Raw genomic sequence first — 26,567 nt, forward strand, 5'->3', positions numbered from 1 at the left:
AAAATTTACTTTCTACCATCATGGTTCAACCACTTCTTGTTCAAATGCTGCTGACCTTGCCACATAGCATGCAAGCATACCTTCCATTTCCCTATGTATATTATTGATACCTAACACCCCACATCACTACATGTGTACAGATGTAAAACTACTTACCAAGCACATCATCTTTATCTATCATAGACAACTACGCAGCAGCGTTATGGTGGTATAGTCGTTGTGTAATACATACAGGTAGCCTAACACAGAACCTCCTTTCTCTCTCTCCTAACCGTTGCACATCACTTTGCATTCCCTACCACACACTACATCACGACTACAACATCCCGCTTCAACCGACCATGCACACCCTCCAGGCACATCCCGTCCACGAGCAGCCAAATTCATCAACATTTTGACACCGAGCTATCACAAAGTGCACACCAGTGTGCCTGATGTCGCTGTGTGTAGTGCAGAAAGGGCAATGGCAGCTTTGACATGGGTGGGTGGTATGGTGGTGGTATTACTGCTCACAAGCAAATCTGAGCTATGAATGAACCTAACCTGCAATCCTACCCAGTATTTATAACAGATGATCGCCGGTCAAAGGATCAATATATGTGCCTGAGCAGTAAGGTGTTAGATAGGGGAATCAATCTCGTCCACTTTAGTGGAGTACGCAGATACGGTGTTAATCAATACCAACAACATATGGTCTGGCAATTAAAAATTCAATGCATGTGTTTTGAGCATTTGTAATTTTAATTATCAACATAAGTTGGATTAATGAGTTATGATTAATTGATGAGTTTATAACATAGGAGCAAAAAGTTGCATATTGTTACAACATATACCCTATGGTTGTATAAGCTGTTGTAGATTTCCAATACTAAGCTCATTTATTTAAATAATTTAACATCAAATGTGTGGTAAAACTGAGAATAAGAACATTACTTTACCATGCTTGTTGGTTTTAGCTCTCTTTTCCTTAACTCAACTCTGCAAACAGGAAAAAGTATCTTTTCAAGCATATAGGCTCATAGACCCAACCTATAGGCATACATTTCTAACAAATTGGGGATTTTAGAGCAAAGTATTAGAATACTTTGTTTAGAGCAAAAAGGCCTATCTGCATTAGCTCGGGCATTAGCTGCCACATGTCATATGTGTACAATATAGAATGCAGAAATGGTCAAATGTCTATAGGGCAGCTATTGCAGATAAGCCTTTCTTGCACTAAATCCCCAATTCTGTATAATATTAAAGCCACAACTAAATGCATGCTTAGGACCTGAAATATGCTCCTCTGTCAGGCCACAGTTCTTTAACCCCAATACTCAAGTACATACACAGAATGATGACATTTGAATGTTGGGTATTAAAACTCATGCTCAACAATTTCAGGTCAACTTTTATGCTCCGATTTTTGCATACAGGGCACTGAACTATGCAACTGACAATAATGATATTTTGGTTCATGTTGAAGGTACATGAAGACCCAAAGTACATCATGTGATGGAAGCTTAACCTTTGACATCTTAAGTTGTTCACCACTGAACATACTGAAAAGCAGAATGCCAGACTAGTCTTGTCTACCAGAGCATATAACATGGTATATTTGAAAGACAAAGCCTCTTAGTATGAAAAACACATAGATTTTACATTGGCTGAGTTTAATGTATATCCAGTGTGCTTTCCCAGTTTAGCAAAGAGCTTTTACCTCTCTATTTTGATTGAACTAGTATAGTTTTTGATTAATTAACCCTAACCCTATCCAATACCACAAAATACAAAATACCACATGCAGGTGCCTAAGTGGGGGTGGAGTGTGCAACACACAGCTCCAACCCAACCCCCTCCCCTTCAGAGTACTATAAATTGAAACCATCAAACATGCAGTTAAATGCTCTGAAAAGGCTAAAATAGTCCAATAGTCTGTTTTATTTAAATATTTTTAAAAGAATTAAATGAAAAGACATCAAAAATCATAAATGATGCTTCATGGTCAAAACAAAGAACTCAACATTTTCTAATTACTTATTCTTTTTATTTTTAGATTTTTTTATTTCAGATTTCTCAAAAATAAAATAAATGCCAAATCACCCACATTAATAGTTTCTGTCCTAGCCTAAAATTTCATGCAATATCACTAGGATTATCAATTCCAAGTAACATAAATTTCCAGGTCTATTTTTCTTTTCCATTATTTTATTCATTTTCTCATTAATGTTGAAAGCCTTAAGGGATCTAAAATGAGCGTTTATTAACGTTTCGACAGTATTTTTTGTGGGACATGAGAGCACCTCAGACCTATCGAATTGCATTCTGAATACGAAGCATGTCTTTCTGATATCAAATAATTTTCATTTTTTGAAAATCACAATATAATACAAATTTTATGACAAATTATAAAAATTTGATATTTTTCAAATTTTTGATATATAACAGTCCTCGAAGTAAATTATATAAATCTAATGTTATATTCTTAAAGTGTATGTAGCAGGAGGAAAAGCCGACGGTCAATTGAAAATTTTGACCTTTCATATTGAAGATATGGATTTTTTCCCAAAAAGACCTAATTTTTTTTGTGTTTTGGGAAAAAAATCCATATCTTCAATACGAAAGGTCCAAATTTTCAATTGATCGTCGGCTTTTCATCCCACCTACATACACTTTAAGTATAAATCATCAGATTTCTAAAGTTTACTTCAAGTACTGTTAAATATCAAAAATATCAATTTTAATGATTTGCCATAAAATGTGTATTAAATTGCGAATTTCAAAAATCAAAATTATTTGATATCAGAATGACATTCTTCAGATTCAGAATGCAATTCGATATGTCTGATGTGCTCTAATGTCCCAAAATAAATACTGTCCAAACGCTCATACCCCAGCCCTTAAAGATCTCTAATAAATGCCCCCTTTTCGAAAATGTCACACCCTCTGGGGCATTTATTAGAGAATATACAGTACCCGGTACTTGAAGTCATGAGTACTTTTGCCCAAACTTTTCTTTTCTGTTTCATTTTAAAATAGAAATTTTAAGAAAAGTATAAAATTAATGCGACTTACTTTCAATGAAGAACATGAATCATCACATTAATGTGTCATTCTTTTTTCTATTATTAATAAAAGAAAACCAAACTAAACCTTTTCATTCTCAACCATGCATTTAGTGCTGAAATCCTGAAAATGTATGTGACAATTTAAGGTCATAGGGAAATGACCAAAATGGTGGTGTCATGTAGAATTTCCGAAACGTATACAAAGGCTACTCTCAATAATTTTATCTGCATCAAAAAAGTGTTCATTAAAATTTGCACTTTTGCAAAAAAGTAAGTGTTGTTTAACATTTTCTAAAATTGAGCAAATAGTGCTGAAATGAAATCAGGAAAAAAACACTGGAAACCTCTAGCTATATAATTGTTTATGTACAAAAATATTCTTGCAGATTAATTTGTGTTTTTTTAGCAAAAATATTGTGAAATTTGAACACATTGTCTATGGAGCAGTGTAGTACACATAATCATGCATAACTCGCAAAAGAAAAATCGGAATCAAATGAAATTTTGGGAATAAGCTTTTTATGTGGATATCTGCTGATAAAAAGAGGATGCTGGGAACACAAAATACTGCTTTAAAAGGGAGAGAACATCTCTCAGATCATGGAAAATTCTTGACCAAGAATAAATATATGTAACCAGCCTTGGTGTTCAGAAGGGGCAAAATCTCAACCATAGAGAATTTTGTCACATTTAGAGGTGAAAGAACATCCAAATGAGGCTTGTTTTACTTTTAACAGGATTTTCACTTTTTTGTGTCCTAATTTTGCCAAAAACTGTTTCTGAGGGGCATTTTTACCCATCTGCCCATCTCTGGATACACCTTGATCTCAGTTTATTATTTGAACAAAGAAAAGATGAAAAGAAAAAACAAGACAAAATAAAACAAAAGATTTCTACTAATGCTTACAAATCTGTCTGCTACAAAGTGCTATATAGTTAATTGATTATCTATTTATGTTTTGTACCCATCTCGCATCTATTTGCTAAGTAAGCATTAGTCAATAAATATGCATCTAGTCCATATGTGGTGAGCTAAATGGGTCAGACATTGATCAGTTTCAAATCTGACTTTTTAAGCATAATTAATTTGAAAGCTGCAAGTGATATAACAATTCATGAATTTGAATGGGGATAAGAAGTTTTGTAGACTATTTGAGTATTTCGGCTGGACATTCACCAAGTCTGTAAGGGCCACAGACTGTAGCTAGAAACTGCATGCTAATTTTGGTCCCATGAGTGGGGTCTTGTCAAATTTTGCATAATAAGTGTGGTTGAAACTCTGTAAACTAACCCTGAAAAAAGTTGAAATTATTCCAAAGTTTAAGAAAAAGAACCCCAGTGGTCTAGATTTTTAAAATTTCTGTTGAAAATGAAACTTATGTTGCAAACGCTTTTGATAATTGTTGCAAATTTCAAATATGAGTACTTTCAGAGTTTTGATAAAGAACATTGCCTGTGCACCTTTCTATTTAGACTGCACCCGCCCCTCTCATCAGGTTCTGGGTATATTTCAATATCAATTTTCATGCTATCCAATTCATCCACTTAATGGTAAAACATTACACTGCTATACCATTTCCCGTAATTGAAACAAGACAGTCGGCCAAGTCAGGTGATGGATAGTGGCCTGATTGATCACTATTGATTAGTAACCAATCAATACATCCCCTAAGTGACTTTGTAATCTGGTAAAGCCATACCATATGTCAACTGTGGAGTAGCAGGTGGTATGCCACGCGAGTACAGCCGTACCTGACCAGGTGATCAGACCAGCGATGATACAAAGTAAATAAAGAGATCTGTAAAAGCTGCCAAGTGGTTTGTTAATTTCAGCAAAGTCAATACCTAGTCAATAATTATCCACAAAAACTTTAATTGATACAGATTATATGCCGTAAAATGTTTTGGAAAGTTTAGTGCAACATCATTTCGGTGTTTTGCTGAAATTTTTACAATAGAGCAATAATTACTAAGGAGCTGTGCAATAAATATGAGCCCTGGGGAGGGTAAAATGGGGAGGGGGCAAGAATATTTTTGGCCAGCCGAAAGGGGGGAAAGAAGTTTTTGGAAAGCTGTGAGGGGGCCAAGTGATTTTTGGCACACATTTAAGGGACACATTTTAAATATAACGCTTTCAAAAGACTTATGAAAACAGTACGGAAACGCTTGAATATGCAAATTTTCTCACTCGCAATATATATCTAGACCATTTAAGATTTGCAAATTGGGATCCCAAAAATTTGGCATGTGCAAGGGAGGGGCAAACATTTTTGGCAGGCTAAGAGGGAGGGCAAGCGATTTTGGGCAGGCAAGGGTGGTGGGGGTGAATGCAATTTTTAGTATGCCATTTGAAATTTTTACCCCCGCCCCAGCTCATAATTATTGCACAGCAAAGATGTTTTCAGTACCAAGATGACAATAATATTATTGATAAGGGAATGTGGGAAGCGTAATCACCATACCCAATCCTTCAAGTGATTTGTTTATTTATGTGTTTTTTTATTTATGTGTTTGTATGGTTTTGAGCTGGTCATCCCTTCCCGCATCTATATAACACTGTCCCTGAGAGAAGGGATGCATTCAATCAAAAAACATACTGGAAATAACATTTTCAAAAATATTCCCACCCACCTATTCAATCATCACAAAATTCAAACATGCACTCAAATTTCCCATTTTAATAATGATGCCAGTTTTCACTTGGGTAAGTCATGCATGGGAAAGAGTGGGCAAGAACAAGTGACTTGAACGTCCTATTTTCTATCCATTAGTGCCTACTGCCTAGTTTTTGCATGACAGCAAGCAGTGAAAGCTCATTGTACTAGACTCTACTCCAAACACTCTGCACATTATTGGCAGTTTTATCCATTTCACAGGCTGTGACACAGACTACATACACATAACTTAACATTAAGGCCTAGACACAAAATGGAGATATTCAATAGCCCCCACACTTCTAAATACTAGAAAAGTGGACATTTTTGTGTGTAATTGTGTATTTTGTGAGATCCCATTTTCAGAACTGATTCAGGTGCAAAATTAGGAAGCGACAAATGCAGAATGCGTTACTAAACTCAAAAGAGCTCCGTATATCATAATGAAATCAGCCCTAAATCATAAATAGTAAATTGTTCTGCCATTTTTTCCTGGAACACACTGTAGAATATTGGTTGTACTCATTTCCTGCCAATAAACCGATCTACATGTATAATGGAAAATGTAAATTTGGTAGGAATGTACAAACGATAAATCTGTCTTATGTCTACGATTGTCTAAGCTTAGTTACTCAAGATTTACTGTAACAATAATGGTTTCATATATTCCACACATAGACTCTGTAGTTTAAAGAGCTACTTTGTGATCCACAGCCTCATCCTCCACTCCACAAAAAGTTTTTGCAGATTTGGTTGTTTGACAAAGACATTGTCCATATTGTCTGTCTATCAACATTACCACAGTGGCTATGGAGAACTGTAATATAATGCCAAATTTTTTGCAACTCGCAAATTCAATGTCCCAATCGACTGAAATTTTGGAAATAAGCTTTTCTCATGGATATCTATTGAACCATACCTTAATAAAAATTCCTTTAAAAGGGAAAGCCAGCCTCAATGTAGAAGAGGTCTTGTAATTAGTTTTGGTCAAAGTGAAAGGCATTTTTAGGATCACGCTTACATCTACATGACAGTCCACCAAACCATCAACAATGAGAACATGCACACTGAAACAGCAGAAAACATTAATTCCAGAGGATGATTTAAGGAAGCCCCATCATGCACTGTAAAAGTGTTATCACTAGAGTTTCAACTGCCACTTTACTTTTCAAATCCCATTGAACTCTGTGCAAAAGATGTTGTTTTAGAATTGCCCGTGTGTCATTATTACTTGGTCGATTTCAGATCTAAAGTGATGTATGCATGAAGGATAATTCACACCTTCTGTAGATAACATAAAATGTGAAATCAACCAACTTTTTGAAGGTGTTTTTACTTTAAATATATCTGTCCAAATTCAAATTTAACCATGCACGTGTGTATGCAGTGAGCGGGCAGTGGTGTCATGTTTACTCACACAGCTGTGCTAACCGCAAGACTTGCTGGGAAGTGATTAAATCATCCTCTGCATTAATTCCTAATCTCATGTCAACTCTTTTAATTCATTACTCCAAATTGTTCTGGTCTGTTTTTTGTTGTTGTTGTTGTTGTTGTTGTTGTTGTTTTTTTTGTCTTTTCAGCTTTTTACCCACGATATCTCAATTTCCAATTTTGTAATACCAGAACTTACAAACTCAATATCTTCGCTTAGGAATGTCCGATTTCACTGCTTTCGATATACCACTTCACAAATACACTGCCGGTTTGAGTTAACTTACATGTACATTTTATTCTAAAATAACTTAATTAATTGCAATGTATAGTTTAAGCCTACTATATTATAATAGATAGTGGCCAGCACATTTATAAAGGACTGGTTACTCACTACAATCTTCACTCTTAAACTGTGTTTTTCTGAATGTGCTGATCATGTTGATTGCTAGTCGGAAACTCCTGCGAAGCTATGGACATGGCATCTTACATACTCCATTCTATAACAGTCTGCCTATAGTGCCTTGTGTGTTTTCTCTTCAATCTTTTTGTTGAATGTAATTTTATGAATCAAATAATTATGTGTCATTTTATTTATAATCAAGAAGTTATTAAATTAATAAAGTAAGACAATTTATTTATCTATAAGCGCATGTCAAATGGGGTACATTGTTCAATAATATAGGCCTACATGCATAAATTATGCCCATATTATAGCTAGGCCCTAAAAACTTTATTTTGCATCGGATTTTTCCCGTTGAAAAGACAAAACTGATGTTTATGATAGCAACCATTTCATCAATAACATTTTGAGTCATTTTTATCCATAAAAGCGACACAGGATATGATAGATAACTACTTTCACATCAATATGGTCCATATGATCACAGATTGTTGAGAATCTGTGATATGATCCGGGATATGATGAAGATTTTGATTCTATAGATCTGTTATCAACATGATATCACGCTGTTCAGTGGTCAAGGAGTAAGGACCCCGGTCAAGGACACTGATATGACATCATAGGTGATGTCAGATTTTCTTCTGCTGACCATATGATGCTATATATTAACTATTATTGTTACATTTAGGCCGATACCTAGAACTTTTAAAGTCATAATTAGTTCAAACATAATATTGATAATAAACACTCGTTTTAGTTCGTTGAAACGGCAAAACATACTTACTTTTCCTTACAAATCGAATTAAAATATTTTTAAAAAAATTCAACCACAAAAAGTTTTAAACAAAAGTCATTCCAATACCAATGAAAAATAATCTCTTGAGCAAACTGACCCCATCCCAGAAATAGGTACCAGCCCGATGGGCTGGCGAAAAGAGGCTGTTAATATCACAAGATAATGAAACCCACTATTATTAATTGTGAGTGAAGAGCAAGAGTGTTTATCGAGATCATGAGTGCATCAGATTCAATCGTAGTGCATCTGAATTTTAATTGAAATCTTTTGATTTATCATCAGGTCAACATGATGTCTGATGAAGCTTCATTCTTTGCCAATTTCCCTTGTTTTTACATTTGGGATTCTAAGTTTCCTTACATTGACCTTTACACATAATTATGGAATATATTCACGTGCTATTCGCTACTATTTTTGTGATAGCAGCTTGGAACACAAAAAGCGCGAACATATGCCATGAAAAATGTCCACTTTCACAGTATATCTATATAGTGTGAATTTGATTGAGATTTTCATCATCGATTCAAGTCTTCACACAACACCTTCATTCCTCATGTTACTCCGTGGATAGGGTCGTCATCATGTCCATTTAAATCTAGTCTGATTAGGATTAACTGTATTTCTATTTATCTTCAAAATAGAAACCAAGAGCCAATTTGAGCATTCTAGTGAACCTGAAACCACATGTCAGCCCATATCCTGGCTTGCAATCCTCACTAGAAACACAGCATCACAAGTAATCTAGATTAGTCCATATTGATTCAAATAAAACATTATGGTTATCCACTAAATGATAAATTTCTAATCCAACTAGAACTCCGCTATATCCCCCATTATCCCCAGGACTTATTTCTTTATTAACCCAATATGTATAGGGAATAATCCAGTCCGAGTTGGGCATTAATACTCATACCTAGGGTCAAATTGTAAGATTTTAATGGTAAATGTGCATTGTAGAACTATGCCATCATGTATGAGATTATTTTGGCTAAGGAAGGCCTCTGCTTGAGAGAATCCATAGTCTCATATCGGCTCATATTCTCAGCTTTCTCAAATCCCTTGATTCATTAGCATAGACAACCTGACTATGGGTGTTTGATTCACACATACGCAACGGTTAACTCTTTACAAAGCATGAGATGTTTGTAACAAAGCAGAGAAAGCAGAGGACAGAAAGAAAGAAAATGCAAAGTAAAAAAGATACAAAATTACAAACTATCGAATTCTAGAAAAATCATCAGTTCTCATTTGAAAACATGAAAGTTATTCAGAAATGTTCTTCTACAAAAGCAGTGATAATTATGCACACATCAGTTGAGCAAATTGGCATGGCTTTGACTTGATGAATATGCAAATGAGTTGAGGTACATTTAGGCCAAAAAAAAAAGATGTTTGCTTGCCCTCAACCGACCGACCCTAATTTTGGAAATCAGAAAAAAGGTTTTTTTTTCTATTTACTGTACAAAAGAATACCGACCCTATTTTTGGAATTTCCTGAAAAAGTTTTTTCTTTTCAAATTTTGCATTCTGAAGATGTAAAAAAAAAGTATTTTAGAGCTTTTGTTCAACATTTTAGTTGTTTTGTAATGTTAGTTGATTCATTTTGACACCAAAATTGTATGATTTTTCATATTTTGAGCCCTAATTAATACAAACAGTAGAGTTTGCTAGTAATTAAAAAAAAAAAAAAAAAAAAAAAAAAAGAAATTCCGACCGACCGACCCAATTTTTAAAATTTATTTAAGGCAAGCAAACAATTTTTTTTTTTTGTCCTTACCACAGGCCCCCCTTTGACAGAGAAGATATCTATAATCTAGCACTTCCCATAATGCATTTCTCTCATTACAATTGTCTGTACTGATTTGCTATAATGCAATATGTTCAATAGTGACAAAATGTACCTCAACGAACAGAGCACATCCAGATCTAGAAAAATATTTCTTGACTGTCGACCCATGAATTCTCAAAATGAAAACAAAGGGAACCAGTACATTCACTCGGTCGGACATCCGGGAACAGTGTCCCCTTACGTCCCCTTTGCACAAGCGCGCGCATAGCAACCAGCTTGAGAAAGGGGAACTGCACATGCGCACACTGGTTTTTACAAGGCTACAAGCCCGACCAAGTGAATGGGAGTGCCACTTGTTGAAATGAGGTGATGTATTATGTTGCAAAGGATTCTGGGAAGGGTGCGGCATATTTACCTACAATTATGTAGAATTAGAGCAAAAACCTGACATAAATCCTGTTTAAATCAATAATGAATTGCAAAATTCAAAACAATCAAATATGCTTGATTCAAAACTGTAGTATTACTGCAACCTGCAAGATAAATACTATCAAATCAATACAGCATTTTACACCTTCAGGAATCTGACTTTATTTAGTTTTGAAATCTTTAAGGGATTCACTTAGTTTCAAAAGCAATATCATGCAGATGATGACATGGGAAGAGTTTTAAAATAGGTTAATTATGCAGGTTGAAAACTGTCAGAATTACTATATGCAAAACCATCTGAACCAATATCATCTTAGGAAAAAAATATTCATAAACAAACAAACAATACTTTGATGAGGCTACTGCAAGAATGTTAGGGCTCATATTGAAATACCCTACCACGTTTTCACACAGAAAGAAGGCAGGATTCCCCTCGCTAAGCGCGCGCCTCAGGAAAGCTCGGTCATAAAACGGATGGATTATATGCATCAGTGATAGATACACCCTGCCCAGGATTTTAACAAAAGAAGGCTAGCACAGGAAAGCTGCAGGATGGCGCACACCTTCCTGTGTAAGGGAATTTCAATATGAGCCCTAACAAGTCAACGATCAAAGAGATGACCACTGATGCTGACTTCCACTGATGAGAAACAGAGTGCCATCTGAAAATTCCAAGAGAGGAATGGATCCTAGATCGGGGTTTGAAAATATAAAACAAGGAAAAAACTGTGTAAAATCAAACAAAAAAGACCAGTACAAGCTAAAATCAAATGTAAATTCTGGCTACAAAAAATAGGATTTGCTATTCAGATCGGAAAATTGTAATGCTTTGCAAGGTGATAAAAATTGCAATGTCTTAAAATTGCCACCAATATAATTATACCACATCCCAGATGAACTAAAATTCATTTAGCATCAATTCATTCATCGCCTGAAACAACAACAAGTTTTTAAAAAGCGAAAACAAAATGCCGCATATTTCATCACTCCCCTACAATACACACACCTGGTCATACGTGTACCAACATACCACAAGTCATTTTACCAACTCATCTCCTCTTTGCATATTCACGTCGTCGAGTAACCCCAACCATCTTCCTTTGCGCTACCTCTCTCATCCTCCTCCCTCCTGTGTATGCATAGCAACATCATCATCTGTGTAGTCACGTTTGGCATTTTAATGCTGCGAAACGTAAATGTCTACATGCCTGACAATTTTTTTGTGCAAATTCAATGCTTCCGTCTTCCCTGGATGCCAATATAACCGAGTAGTTAATTTGTACGGGTCATTTGGTTAGCCCCCAACTGGGGGTTATATACAAGATGATAAGTATATTTAGGCCCAGACTAGAGAAGTGTGTGGTGTACGCAGTACATGTATATGCATATTCTACTAGTTGACTCACTGACAATATTGAACTGATCAAATTTGTAATAAAACACAAACTGGAACAAACTTTGCATAATTTGCATTTAATTTGACACTGTACAGTGTACACATTATAAAATTTTCTTCTTTCAACAAAAATTAAAAATTCTATTTCCCCAATTATGCATGGGCCTTCGTTCAATAAATATTAAAATAATTTGGCTTTTTCAATGAGGCAAAAAAGGTACTTTCGACAAAGAAATTCATAATTTGACAAAGTATTTTTGTAATGTGTATGCTTGCTTCATTCACTGAAGAAGTACATTGATCACATGATAAGTGACATTCGCTAGTTTAGGACAAAGTTCATATGCGTCTTATTGACGTCAATTGAAGTCAATTTACTTCCATTTCACTAACTTTCAGCATTAGTTTTACCCATTTAGAAATTGTTTTTAGAGTTCAATTTGTTTTTTTAGAAGCAATAGTTTAATACATTAGCAAGGCTGACAATAATTGCAGTAAACATGGAAAGAAGATGAGGAATTGGATCAGCACTAATTAAAGTTTTCATCATCAAAGCCATGTGGGACGTTATTACTTACTATAAGCTTTTTTCGATCATCATTAATTTTTGTAAAATGTGTATGGTGTAATATTTTTGTTCAATCTTCATTCAGCGCAATGTGTAAGCAAGCACGCTTAATTAGTTAATCAAGATTTACTCATCTTCATTGAAGGAAGACATTTTAAATTTGAACAGGGTCTTTAATACTGAAATGGAAGGGATTTCCCCTTTTCTCTATGGGAAATCAATTATTCAGTTTCAATAGCGTGACCATTTTAAAAATTTAAAATTTAAAAAGATCCAGTTGCATGACTTGCATCAGTTCAATTCAATTTTATTGAAATAATACCGGTCAGTTATATTACAAATTTCTTTGACTAGACTAAGCCAACCAGCAGTGGCGGTGCTACGGGGATCAAGGGGCATTTTCACCCCCCCCCCCCCCCCAATATTTTTCTTGCCCCCTTCCACTTTGAAGCAAAAACCCCAAAATGACACAAATTTTCACTTTTTACAACAATTTTGTGCAAAATTGGTTGATTCCCCCCATCCCCCCGAAAAAAATCCTGGTGCCACCACTGCCTACAGTAGCAGTATACCTTAGAAAATGTAAATGTGTTGCTAAATGCTTGCTTATTTGTTTATCTGTTTGTTTTCTTAATATCAAATCTGTTTGACATAATCATCGAGTTATGACCAAGTACAAGCACGCCAAGGTCCACTTAGAGGGTAGAAAAAATAAATGAACTTTTAAAGGTTGAGGGCAGCATATACCATGTGGTGCCATCACCCCCAGAAAATGCACCAACAATGACATGAACTCTCACAGTGCAACCAAAGTTTGGAAGAATGAATATTACAATAATAAGAGCAATATTATATTCAATATATTACCGTACTGACGCAAGTATAGACATTGAATTTGTATGCATTTTGAAATCATTAATAGAGTATGACATGAGTACAAATTTATTCAAAACACATAGGCCTACAATATTTTTTTTTTTTTAAATCAACTATGAATGATCCTAGCATTTAGGTCTAGGTCCAGGGACACTCCAAAAAAACAAAACAAAATTTGAAATTCGAGTATAGTCCCACCCCACAATTTTGAAAAATGTTCACCCAAAAACGGAGTGGGACTATACTCGAGTCAGTACGGTACTTGCATAGTTGTAAGTCAAAATAAAGACGTACATGGCACGATTCTAGGAGATTAGCATAAATATGATAAATAATCTCCCTTTCATTTTGCACAGTTCAATATCTTTGCTATGATGCATAGACATGTATCTGATTTTGAACTGAACATTTAGGACTATAAGATGATGATATACAGGTCATCCTAGTACACTGACAGCGAACCCAATTTGTGAGGTAGGGGCATCAATAAATCCCCCTTTCCTTCCCTCCCTATCATCCACACTATGTCTCTGCAAATTGGATTCTATAGATCAATACTAAACACAAATTCTAATTAAAGAAGTTCATGCTAGAATTTCATGCTTCAATCCTGGCTGAATTTACCAATCCAGTGAATGCACTGATAGTATTAGCTGCTGTGAGGCCATGGCATAAAGCTGAATGACTCAGTTTACTGATCTCAGTCAGGAATGGACGCGCCTGAAAATGCTCACTTCTGGGGACAGTTGTGTGCTTTTAATTACACAACCAGGGACATCTTCCAACAGGGGACGGCCCGGTTGGAGAGACTATACCCACTGCAGACCCCATGGCTAAAAAGCTTTAAAATGCAATAAAAAACCAGGGACATACACACAGGGGTAGGGTCATGTCCCCCAATGGCAAGTTATTCCATCAAAAATTTTTTTTTGAAATCGACCATTTTGTCCCCGGTTTGTCGATTGAAAACACACAATGTGTGGGGTGTTCCCGCTTGACATGTGAGTGTCACACAATTCGGAGGGTGTGTGCATTATCTATGGGTGTGTGGGATATGTGTGGAGGGGTGCATGGTGTGGGAGTACACACTCACCCTGGTATGAGTAGTGTGTATAATTGTGAGAGAAGAACAGGAAGAGGAAGCAAGTTCATGCTAGAATTTCATGCTTCAATCCTGGCTGAATTTACCAATCCAGTGAATGCACTGATAGTATTAGCTGCTGTGAGGCCATGGCATAAAGCTGAATGACTCAGTTTACTGATCTCAGTCAGGAATGGACGCGCCTGAAAATGCTCACTTCTGGGGACAGTTGTGTGCTTTTAATTACACAACCAGGGACATCTTCCAACAGGGGACGGCCCGGTTGGAGAGACTATACCCACTGCAGACCCTATGGCTAAAAAGCTTTAAAATGCAATAAAAAACCAGGGACATACACACAGGGGTAGGGTCATGTCCCCCAATGGCAAGTTATTCCATCAAAAATTTTTTTTTGAAATCGACCATTTTGTCCCCGGTTTGTCGATTGAAAACACACAATGTGTGGGGGTGTTCCCGTTTGACATGTGAGTGTCACACAATTCGGGAGGGTGTGTGCATTATCTATGGGGTGTGTGGGATATGTGTGGAGGGGTGCATGGTGTGGGAGTACACACTCACCCTGGTATGAGTAGTGTGTATAATTGTGAGAGAAGAACAGGAAGAGGAAGCAAGGGAGAGCAAAGGTGTGAGGGTGGGTAGAAAGAAGGGGGAAGAAAGAGTGAAAAGAGAGATAGGAAGAGGAGAGAAAGGCAGGGGAAGATGAGACAAGGTATAGTAATGGTGGAAGAGGAGGAAAATAGGACTGAGAGAGATGATAAAATTAATATGATATAATGATCGAAGAACATGTCCTTTTTTGTTCAAGATGGCCTTATCATCCAAAAGGCAGCTATGGGAGTATCCTGTTTGAGATGCCCAATAGTCTTGAAGTATTTATTATACCTGTCTCACCTGAGTAGATTTAATATGGCCCATTGCAATGCTCTTAGATCATATCCATCCATGCTGGTTCACTTGGTAGCTAGGATGATGTTAATAAATGTTGTGGTATCACCTCAGTGGTAGCTCAAGGGTTCTCCAAAGGTTGCTGAAAACTAGGCCATGCAGCTATAAGAGCATCATACTTTGCCACTACTTGGCTTCATGAGTGAATTAGTAGTGTTGAAAAAACAATCTTTTGATAAACCAACCCTAATATAAACATACTTCTCATCAAGTGTACTCTTCAAATGCACCAGCATGTTTGGTTCTTCAAATGTACCAGCATCTTTGGTACCTCCCCCGTGCCCAATTGAAACATTGTACATGTGAGAAATGCAGTTTAAAGTGCCAAATCTTTTATGAACATCATCATCGTAAGTTAAGGGTATTTGACTAAATTGTTCTATTTCTTTAGATACACTTGTACAGAAAGATCAATATTAATTTTTGTAAAAAAAAAAGTGATAACATCGCAACAAATGTTCTGTTTTAAAACAAACACTACAAGATTCTTATTACAACCACCTGCACAGGTACACCCTTGCCAAGGTACCTGACTGGTGCACACAAAGTACCTACATTGTTCCAATGCGCCTACTACACAGGTCCCACCAGCAGTGGTATTGCACTGGTACTGCACTCGTACTGCACAGTACCAGCCAAGTACTTTGGTGACAGTGTACCTGTGCAGGCAGCCTCAATAGGAATCTTGTTGTGTATCATAGTACCTTCAATACTTGCAAATGTGCAAAAAGGCCTCCAGAGGATCTGCCCTAACCGCACTGAATCAGTGTTGTAGAAGCACAATGATCAAAGGCTTGCAAGAATCCTTCAAGTGAAGAATTGTCACAAAATTTACAAGAGAAATTTGACATTTTAAAAGGGAATAGTTCCAACTGGGTTGCTAGTAAATTATTCACATAGAAACAGAGAGTATCACTAAAGTGACACAAGAAGATGCACTGAGCATCTCCCTTTCAGATGGCAGCCATACCCACTACCAGGCAGCCATATTGGTTTCATTCATTCCATTTTTCATTGCATTTGGATTTAAAATGTCATAAACTAAAATAGATTATGGTCAACAAAATGATCATTTACCTCTTTTCACCTGCCCAATGTTACAAATGTCAAAAAATTGATATCCGCATAATATGATTATAATGACATCGTTTGGCTCCACTTGGAGCGTTGACCAGTATTCGTTCAGATTCGACATCAACGATCATTGAGATGACGTCAACTCATTCACAACTCTTTTACAATTGCATAATATTAGATTTGGCCATTCAAAATAAAAAATATTGTTTCTCCACCTGGTATTACTCACAAATTTGTATCTAAATTAGAAAAAACTTCTGACAATAATAGTTCATTCCTCACAGTCCATGTGAGCCATATCAACCTGTTACAGAAGAGGGCACAGGGGGTGGGGGAAGGGGGAAAAGGTGGAAAACAAAGTGCTGTACAAAGAGAATGCAATAATCTACCTGCAACCATTCTGAATATTGCCTCAATTAAATTTTAACCCCCTGGACACTACTGGTCATCTAACAGCATTTCTGATTGGTTGATAACTTGAAATGCTCATTTCAATTGCCAATTATGACTAGGCTTTAAACTATTTATGGTGAAACTTGCATTTGCAGATGATCTTATTAATACTCTCCTTGATTGGTTCAAAATTGGACACAATATTCATTTTGGCCAATTGGCAGGTAGTTCTCATAGGGTTAAAAGCCCTTTCTTCACATCCAACAGAGGCCAAGGACCTCCGTAATGACGACGCCATTTAATGCTGTTAAAATATGTATCGTTTGGTGCACACGATCGCACAGTCACTAACGTGATAAAATATTCATGATGAAAGCAAATGAGATCAGAGCAGACAGGCAGAAATACTTGGTATGAGATACATGCAATGTATCATGGGAAAATAAAATGGCTGCTGTCTTAACAAGAATTTCCCAAACTGGTAGTGCAGGCCCCAAGTAGATACTGATTGTTAGCATCCTTCATTTCCTTTCAAAAGAGGATTTTTTCACTTTTCAAGTAGATTGCAGTTCATTTTCAATTTTCTCTCTTTCCGATAAAAAGACTCTACTTTATCATTTTGACGTTCCCATGCAAAGGCAGCAATTTTCCTGACACTAAAATAAATATACAAGTATGGTAACTATTTTTGTCAAATCAACTGACAAAATATGCAGAATTTGTAAAAACAAATTATACTCAAAATGTAAAAATTTTTTCTTATCATGATGAATACAAGAAAATGGGAAAAGTACAGAGAAAAAACAGGAGAAATCATGTAAATTAGGCTAAAATGACCCAAACCAATGAAAAATAATTAAAAACATGGACATCTTTGATCAAAAATACTATTATTTCTGTTAAATCTAGTAAATTTGCAAGCCTGAAAACAGATGTATTACTGCAGCCACAAGGCAGCTTTGCATTCTATAACCTATTCCCCGTTAGTCATCTGCCACTTTCTATTTTCTAGATCTCGCTACCTGACTGGCTTGCCGGTTAGTGCAAGCTAAGGGTGCGCGCCTATTCATCCGTGCTAATGGTATTCGCTAAGACCTAGCATCTCTGATACGCAAGATATATCCCACACCTGACAATAGTATTTAACTCTACTATCGCATGACTAACCAGTAAGCTTACCTCACTCGCTCTCTCATGCTATGCTTAACTCAATATACTAGTAAGATGGTAAGGAAGGAAAGAAAGGCAGGAGAGAGAAAGAGAGAGAAAGAAAGGAAGAGTAACCTTTTACTGTACTAAGTATACCGTACAGGGAAATATAACACAATGCTTCACTTTTATCATGCATAGAATGATCAAGATCAGTTGACAAGGCAAATTCTAAATTTGGTGTTTTCTTGACCATATTTGGAATTGAAGCATTAGCTAGCATCAATCCACCTATCTATAGAAGACAGGTGATCTGGATCATAACATATGCAGAAACTAATCATGAGGCCATCCAAAGTAAATGCTGATTATTCATCAACATATAATTCTAAATTTTGATAGAATCTAAAAGAAAGCATAACAAATCATGTGATAAACATGCTTTTTTGCAAAGTTAACTGGTTTTGATCACCAAATTCAGATCAGATTGTGATGCATTCAAACAGGACTCTGCCTCCCCCTTGCGTACATCACTGCGACTTGATCAAAAAAAATTGCCAAGAATTTCCCTATTTCTCAAGAATTTGTACAGAATGATAGGTCATTCCTTTCAGCATATTATGTCCATGTTTTGCCATCTAACATTGCACACTTGATGGTCTATATGGCTATGACCATTACATTATATGACCGACATAAGGCAAGACTTGAGGCTGATTACAGATTGCGATATTTCATTGAGTTACAAACTACTCAAGTAGTGATTGCGGACAGTGTTGCATGACCGTTGAACGTGATTTCATGTCAAGAGACAAAAAATAAGAAGAGAGAAAGGAAATGAAAGTGCACGAGTTAAAGCTGTGGCACACGGAGGGTAAGAGTACAGATTTAATGTGGATAAAATCATGAGAAGTAGGATAGTGATTTGTTGGAGATTAAAATACCCTACTTATGAGTAGTAAATAACACTATGGACCACAATGGCCTCATCCCAATGGCATAGTTCAATAACCTCAATTAAACACTTATAGTGCATAATTTGACCTCAAGTTGCAGAGTATGAGTTTTTGTACCCACATTTTTTCTAAGGTCATTCAATGAATGTACAAATGTATTGGGGTTAAAGAACTGTGCCCTGATAGTTGAACATGTTGTGGATTCTAGTGTAAAGAATGCAGGGACTACATCACCATTGTATGTCCATGTTACAACCATTGGGGCCATTACAACTTCTTTTCATCAATTTTGCCCCGGTATTTAGAGCCGTTTATCCCGGTATTTAGAGCCAGGGGGCAACTGAAGTTGCTACCCCCAGGTTGGTACTCCTCTGGCCCATGATCACAAAAAGTTGATCATGGCTATCATACATATTACCATAACACCAAAATATGAGGGGGCTATAACAGATCTGTTACTTTGAAAGAGGCCTTTTTAGAATCCACAACAACCTTGAACATGGAAGTAGGATACCAAAAAACCTGCTATTCCCCATTCATATTCCAGTCTTAATTTTTCACAAAATAAAGATTCATTTAATAACATTTCACTTCAGGAAAAAGGTCAGCTTATTCCAGTATATTGATGACTGTGTATTGACAAAAAGGGTGGAGACTTGAGTCTTATGAAGCATAAGACACATCACTGTACTTTCTGAATCTCATCAAACACTGAAAGCCTCTTGTTTATTTCCTCAAATGTCACAAATGCAATTTTAAGCTCGATTTTGACACAACTCAAGCAAAAATTGTATTGATTCTTGGAGAACGTGTCTTCATATACTCTCTGAAAAAACGAATGTTTCACCCCAAAATCTAATTTACAAATTCCTAATTCTCTGATCAGTATCTATCAATGGCCGGGTTTGTCTCCATCCCATGACAAGCTAGTTTATAAATGACACATTCTGTCATTATGAAGACTGTGCTGGAGATTAATTGCCACGCCAACTATGTCATCACTTAAAATATTACAAGGCAATAGTGCATGCCTCTTTTAACAGCCGAAGGAATGAGGTGAATTCACTAATATAAATGGGCAATCTCCGCAAGGAGGAGTATTGCCAAGATGGTATTATGCCCCAGATGCATATAGCTAACATCAGATTGAGATCGGTTCAACGATAATCGCGGACTTTGTAACTATGCCTCGAGCCACTCGCTGCATTTCATCCTTCTAATTCGCAAGACAATCGACTTGTGCTTGAGATTTATTTGTTTCTTCCAAATTGATCACAGAAGGAATAATTGAACAAATGTTAACCATTTTTGTATGTTATTTATTGATTTCAAACAATTTAAAAAATGTGCTCATAAAAATGTTACAGCCTTTTGTATTTTTCGCCACTTGATGACCATATAGTCAACATCCAACCAGCGATCTTATTTTATCCACCATTTTACGTGACAATTGAATTAGTCTTGATTGGTTGAATACGGTGTTTACATATCAAAGTGTAAATTCCGCACACAAGATGGTTATTCAATCAATGCACTTATGGAAAGTATCTGGCCAATACATTAATATTTACTTTACTTTATTATCGCGTAGCCAGTCCAGAATTTCTAAAAAGTGAACCTTTTTCCTAAATAAAATCGATTAAAAGTGGACTTAACCAATTTTAAAATTGATTTTTTTAGGCTAATTTTAACAGTTTAGAAAAAGTGGTCCCTTTGTTAATTTTTCTTAATAATTTGGACTTTATTTTTTCTCCGAAGAGGATTTTTTTGTCAATTGCAGTGATGCATTACACCCTGCATGCTTCTTTAGTATGTATCTTGTCTTGATCAAACTTCCTTTAATTTTCTCAATACATGCAAGTAGCCCACGTTGGTACAATTTCACTTTCTTTATTTGCTATAATATCTCCAGACATCCCTGATGGAATAATTCAAACCGCAACAGCCATATTCTTTCCATCTTCAACTTGCAGGTAAAAAGACAATTTTTTTTGGTTTCTTCAAAATGTAACAATTTCAAACATATTTTACTAATTTGTGATGTTGCGAATTTCAGGATCTTACTAAAAAACCTTGTTATTCTTTATTTACCTTTAGTCCAATAATTGTTGGTATGAATATCTTGTCTTGATCAAAAGTCCCTTTAATTTTCTCAATACATAAAAGATGATGCAAGTAGCCCACGTTGGTACAATTTCACTTTCTTTATTTGCTATAATATCTCCAGACATCCCTGATGGAATAATTCAAACCACAAGAGCCATATTCTTTCCATCTTCAACTCAAAGTAAAAGAAAAACTAAATTTTTTTGAGGAAGTAATTCTTCACAATGTAACAATGTCAAACATGTTTTACTAATTTGTGATGTTGTGAATTTCAGGATCTTAATTCTTATGTATGATCTTGGTCAATTAAAAAACCTGTTATTCTCAATTTACACTTTATAGTCCTGAATAATAATTTATTGTTTGAAATACAACAAATTGTCAAACAAGGCATATAGAATTGCACAGATTTTCTCTTCAAATAATGCATTAATTAAACTTGTTAGTTCTCTCACTTGCCACTGTGCCACTTACTCTAATTAGATTAGCTCAAGTTTTTTAAATCAACTAATTAAATTAGCAGCTATGAATCACCACAAAAACTATATGCATATTCATTAAAAATGCAAATTAGTTTGACTACAATCAATATTAAAGCAGGAATCTTGCAGACCAATCACAATAAAGAATGGATGAATCACCTACAGCATCAGGATAAATTGACCAATCAGCAATATGTCAGCATGAAATTTGACCAATCAGTAGGCCTATATGGTTAGTAGTTCTAAGCAATATTTGAGTTGGCCAATCATCACACAGTCATGTGAAACGCAGGCCTCCTGATTGGACTATACATCCAAATGGTAGTCAAAATCAATGCTGCTGGTTGGACAACCCAAACACTGATTCTAATTTTCACTGATGAGGTTAATTGTTACAAACTATTTTGCTTTCAGAAAATCCCCAAGAAAATCAACTAAAATGGGGGTACACATGTACACAACAAATGCTCAAAATACAAAATGGGCTATTCCAGTTGAAATCATTACAACCCTACGGAAGACATAACCATAACCGTAAATTTCTAATGGAGCCACCCATTGTGGTAACTCCACATTCCCTGTGTGGAAGACTAAGGTCATGTCTTCCATGCATAGCGGGTGTATGGATTTCAACTGGAAGAGCCCAATGACAACACATATTCAACTAGTTGTACCACATTAACCAGTAATTCATACTACTGTCAACACAATGTATAATCACCCCATAAATCCCCACATGAAATTAAATGACAAATTTGTATCTAAATGTAAATGAGTACAATAATCCCGTAATAATTACACACAACACTTGTCAGTAACCGTACACAATTACGTTAATGTACGCCAATTACCATAACATGATATTGTTATCGGTTTTGTGTGCTTTTATTATCAATTCATATTAATTCACTATTTACATATTTATACATTCATTCAACAACGCCGCCTTATAAACTAGGCCAGTCACTTGACACCATTCTTTTATGTATTAAGGAGAGTGATGAGATGTTTTGACATTTAAAGCAATGAAAAAATAGGCTACATTTTAATCTTTGATGGTTAGCATAGGAAATGATAGGTCTCAAGAACTTGCATTTTCTCTTGTTTTTTCCTCAGTAAGAATGTGTTGTATCAATATCTAATACCATTAGCTTTGTACAAAATGCAACTGGATTTGACATTGAAGATTACCAAAAACTAATTTGTGAACTGAGTTTTACAGTTGGCATGATTTTAAATGTACACTAAAGGTGATGTGTTTTAAATCTCAGTTTTCTAGCATATGGTGCACTGTGCACAATTGTTTTGGTTCCTAAACTTTGGTGATTTATAGCATAAGATGACATTTTAAACAAAATGATTATAAAAACGTTCTCAATCTATGAATTAAACTCTATGATCTTCAGAAGACAGCTAATAACGAGTAGTGCTATCTTCTGTAGACAGCTAACACCGAGTAGTGCTATCATCAGTAGACAGCTAAGACTGAGTAGTGCTATCTTCAGTAGACAGCTAATAGCGAGTAGTGCTATCTTCTGTAGAAAGCTAAGACCGAGTAGTGCTATCATCAGTAGACAGCTAAGACCGAGTAGTGCTATCTTCTGTAGAAAGTTAAGACCAAGTAGTGCTATCTTCAGTAGACAGCTAACACCGAGTAGTGCTATTATCAGTAGACAGCTAACACTGAGTAGTGCTATCTTCTGTAGAGAGCTAAGACCGAGTAGTGCTATCTTCAGTAGACAGCTAAGACCGAGTAGTGCTATCCAGTGTTTACTCTCTCTGAAATTTGGGTGCGCCAAATGAAGCATTTTCCCCAAAAAATTGGCCCAATTTTGGCTCAGTAATTTCTCAAATTGACTAATTGTAATACAGCATTGCAAATTTGTGTGCGCCAAATATAATTTTCACTGGGCCAAAATTGCGCCATACAGCCTCTGAGTAAACACTGGCCTGCTATCTTCTGTAGAAAGCTTAGACCGAGTAGTGCTATCTTCTGTAGAAAGCTAAGACTTGGTAGTAAAATTACCAGTTTATTTAGCTGTAGACGTGCAAAAGTAAGTCTGGATGATGTCCGAAAGCACTTATTCTCTTTGCGTTGATATAATATTTTGATGGAAAATATTGACTTTTCAAATTTCAAGTATTTGTCCAGAAAACAGTAAAACGTGTAATTGAATTTGTATATTTATAACAATTCCATGGTTAAATAACACTGAAGTTTAACACTTTAAATGCTTTTGACTATAAAATAACAAATGCAAACACATTGAAGTGAAGTCTTTAATATAAAGATATTTCTTTGAAGCTCATAATTGCATCTGCTTATGTTAGTCCACACAATTAAAGCGCTGATAGTCCACTGAATAAAGTTGCTTTTACATGTCCTCAAGAATCAAACAACCTTACACAATAGCTTTGTAAATTATTACATTTTACATAAAATTTCAGAATTTGCTTTCAGAGTACATTGTAATAATATGATTATAAAACTTTCCCAAAAAAATATTAAGTTTCTTTTGTATTTTGTTCTTTATCCAGGGTTCTGTCTGCAACATCAATGATCCAGGGATAGTTACTAAGAAAATGCACTACTACATGTATGAGCCCATCTCATCTCTGATGGAGAAGTTCAATTCAATAACCCCCATTCCACAAACATACCTCAAAAGCTGAACTCAAGTTGTGGAGTATAAGTTTTTGTACCCAGCACACTTGCAGGTTATTGTATGCATGTATTAGCCTATTGGGGTTAAAGAACTATGTACTGACAGATTAGCATGTTAGGAATCCTAGAGATGGGGATGTATTGCCATTCACCTCCTGAATTGGGTTACTCTTCAACAAATCACATATTTTGTGTGTTTCTATTGAGACCTATTTTCCAGAATACATCAGGCTAAGAGATTAATTTTGCTCTATATAGAACTGCAAGTCTCTGCCATTAACCCAACTAAGAGCAGAAAGTTTTCTCTGCAATTTTCCTTCTTGTTGAATGATAATGTTGGAGAAATTCTCCTGCTTACATCATTAGAAGTTGAGATTGGATTATAAAGCTTTCCCCTCTCTTGTTAGTGAAATTGTTTACATGATTTCCTTGCTCTTCATCTTCAAATCCGTTTCTCACTTTTCTTTCCATATATAGCATGCTTACATACAGGCTTTTCAGCATGGCTTGTTTTAGCCTAGTCCCACCAGGACCCAAGTCAAGTGTTTTTCAGCATGGACCTTTGTCTGTGATTTTCCATTACAAAAGACATTGCATTCAGTTCTTCAGAGGTTTTTTTTCAGGCCTTCAGAGTATTTCTAGTTCTTTTCTCAAGGCACAGATGTCCACAGTTCCTATGTGTCCACAAAAGTAATGCTTCTAATAGCAGGATTTCAAAATGGCATCCATGTGTCTTGATTCCCCAAACTGCTCAAATTAATGTAGGGGGGCTTGTCCCTGACCCCCCCTTTGCACACACCAGTCAGATAGTGGTCCACATCTGCCATGGGTTATAAATGTGTGCATGCCACACACCACTACACATACGCATGCACCCCCCACACACAAACCCTTGGGCAATCACCCTGCTGGCGTGCCACACACCACTACACATACGCATGCACCCCCACACACAAACCCTTGGGCTATCACCCTGCTGGCGTGCCACACACCACTACACATACGCATGCACCCCCACACACAAACCCTTGGGCTATCACCCTGCTGGCGTGCCACACACCACTAAACATACGCATGCACCCCCACACACAAACCCTTGGGCTATCACCCTGCTGGCATGCCACACACCACTATGCATGCACACCCACACACAAACCCTTGGGCTATCACCCTGCTGGTGAATCACCCTTGTAAAACAGAAAGCCAATAATATGATAAACAGCACGAGTTATAGAGCCTCGTATGCATGACTGGATCCCAGCTCCCAATATTCAACCAAAATCCCCAAGGGAAATAAAAATTTTCTGATTAAGTAAACACAGCATCATGAAGATAAATCATCCTATAAGATGCAATTACAAATCGCATCTACACGCTGAATAACAGCATTCCTAATATTAACTTTATCCTTTTTATTTAAACATGCGAAACCCAACATCATTAGCAATACATATCAACTTTCTTCCGCAGCGAGCCTTTCCGCTTTCCCTGTGGTGAAATTAACGCCAATATACCGCACCGTGAAAGTCAAGAATTACGTTTTATATGTCTATAATTTGGTTTTGTCAGTATATCGAGCTTGATCGCAATCTCTTCGGCACCATGTTTCACTATAGGTAGAAATGTAATTTACCTGCTCTGTGAAGGTTATAGCTTCCAATTTCTAATCATAATTCTCTTAGTTCTTTTAAAGGAACTTCACAATACAATAAAAAAACAAAACTGGTGAAAAAACCTGACAAAGAATGTGATTTTAGGATAAAAATGCCCCAAAAGGATTGAAAAAAAAATGTAAAAAGTAAAAACAACAAAATAACCTGAATTTGGGCTCAAATTGGTTTTGTGATTTTAACATCCAATTTCAAAGGATTTAACAGAAAACACAATTAGTACAGTATTCAAACCTATTGCCATGATTAGTGTCCTTCTTAAACCCTGATCATTTCTATTCCTCCGTATGTTATGCAGCCGTTTTTGTGCTCATACTGCATTATAAATTGGTCAACAAAATGAAAAATTGGAAATTCTCATAATCCCTTTTCTCTGCTCCAGTTCTTACTTTATATAGTATTAGCCTATAAATTATGTTATTCCACATAATTTTATATCACTTTTGTTGCTTAACTGTAACTTATATGTACGGTATATTGTTTAATGTCTCAGTATCCCTATGGAGGTCTGGTGAGAAATAAAACTATAGGCCTACTATACTATTATACTACTACTTCTATATGTAAGCTAAAAAGAAAAATTGAATACTAAGAGCAGCAATGCAATTTTCTAAAACCCACCAATGTGTGACG

General features: G+C 36.0%; 1 protein-coding gene across 5 annotated transcripts in view; it reads right to left on the minus strand.

Annotated features, from left to right (window-relative positions):
• Nucleotides 1–26,567, minus strand: part of LOC140156748 (protein kinase C iota type-like) — a 135,428-nt gene that overhangs the window by 70,237 nt on the left and 38,624 nt on the right. The window contains exon 1 of one of the 5 annotated variants that reach the window (XM_072179701.1): nucleotides 157–500. The exons of the other annotated variants lie outside the window; for them this stretch is intronic. The gene's annotated coding sequence lies outside the window, so the exon portion shown is untranslated. Of the gene's footprint in view, nucleotides 1–156; nucleotides 501–26,567 lie in introns of those variants that run through there. 5 annotated transcript variants of the gene reach the window in all.

Source organism: Amphiura filiformis, chromosome 7 (assembly GCF_039555335.1).
Source record: "Amphiura filiformis chromosome 7, Afil_fr2py, whole genome shotgun sequence".
Lineage (NCBI taxonomy): Eukaryota > Metazoa > Echinodermata > Ophiuroidea > Amphilepidida > Amphiuridae > Amphiura > Amphiura filiformis.